Here is a 1573-nt window from a genome sequence, read left to right as displayed (position 1 = left end):
AGAGGATTAGTGCCTTGGTCAGGTCCTTTTATGGATCCCTGTTCTCCGCAGGTGGAGTCAGCAGGGAAGCTCAGCAGGACCTGTGGGAGAGTCTACCGATTATAGATAGGGAGGTGGCCGATCTTCTTGATGGCCCTTTATCTTTGGAGGAGTTGACTCGTGCATTTCATCAGCTCAGGAGGGGTAAGTCCCCCGGGCTGGATGGGCTGATGGTAGAGTTTGTAAGAGCCTTCTGGGGTATCCTGGGGGGTGATTACATGTTGGTTCTGGGGGAGAGCCTGGCGACCGGGGAGATGCCCCTCTCGTGGCGTAGAGCAGTTGTTGTCCTGCTGCCCAAGAAGGGGGAACTCCGCCTGTTGAAAAACTGGCGCCCGGTCTCTCTCCTATGCACAGAGTATAAAGTTTTTGCACGGGCGATGGCAAATCGCCTGGGCTCCGTGCTATCTCAGTTGATTCACCATGACCAGTCCTACACAGTCCCTGGTCGGTCCATTCAGGATAACATCCACCTGGTTAGGGACCTGATTCATCTAGCACAGGGAACTGGCCAGTCAGCTGCTTTTCTGTCTCTTGATCAGGAGAAGGCTTTTGATAGGGTAGAGCATGAATACCTTTTCAGAACGTTGCAAGCGTTCGGATTTGGACCGCATTTTGTGGCCCGGGTCCGCCTCTTGTATGCTGCAGTGGAGTGCCTTGTGAAGGTTAATGGTGCGTTGTTGGCTCCCTTTCATTTTGGGAGGGGGGTCCGTCAGGGGTGCCCCATGTCAGGTCAGTTGTACGCGGTTTGTGTGGAGCCGTTCTTGTGTCTTCTTCGGAGGAGGTTGACAGGCCTGGCCCTACCGGGCCCGGGGGTGGAGTTGGTTCTTTCGGCATATGCCGATGATGTACTCCTTATGTTCACCGATCCTGGTGACCTGCGGAGGATGCGTGATTGCCAGAAGACATTCTCGGCTGCATCTTCTGCCAGGATTAATTGGAGCAAATGCTCTGGACTATTAGTGGGTCAGTGGCAGGTGGACTCCCTGCCAGAGGAGATGGTAATGTTTGCGTGGAGCACCACGCACCTCCTCTATCTGGGGGTGTACCTGAGTCCCAATGAGGATGCTTGACCGGCAAACTGGCAGGAGGTGGAGACGAAAGTGGTTGCCAGGCTGGGGCGCTGGTCAGGCCTGCTTGGAGTTCTTTCTTTTCAGGGGAGGGTGTTGGTCATAAACCAGCTGGTGGCCTCCATGTTATGGTACCGGCTGGCTACTCTTGTCCCGCCTTCCATTTTTGTAAATGCTTTACAGAAGAAGCTGGTGGACTTCTTTTGGGGAAATCGGAAGCACTGGGTTTCCGCAGCGGTCCTGAGTCTCTCGCTAGAGGAGGGCGTCCAGTCCTTGGTATGCGTGCGTACCCAGGTGGCGGCTCTACGCCTCAGGACTCTGAGGAGGCATATGTATATAGAGAACCCACCAGATGGCACGTTTTGGCCACGTATTTTTCCGACGGGGTCGTTGTCTAAGGGGGGTCTCGCGGCTCCCGGAGACGGGCATCAGTCGACCTGCCCTAAGGGGCTTGCCTGTTTTCTACC

Source organism: Amblyraja radiata, chromosome 12, assembly GCF_010909765.2.
Source record: "Amblyraja radiata isolate CabotCenter1 chromosome 12, sAmbRad1.1.pri, whole genome shotgun sequence".
In the NCBI taxonomy this organism is placed as follows: Eukaryota; Metazoa; Chordata; class Chondrichthyes; order Rajiformes; family Rajidae; genus Amblyraja; species Amblyraja radiata.
The sequence above is the reverse complement of the archived record's forward strand: the minus strand, read 5'-3'. Positions refer to the sequence as shown.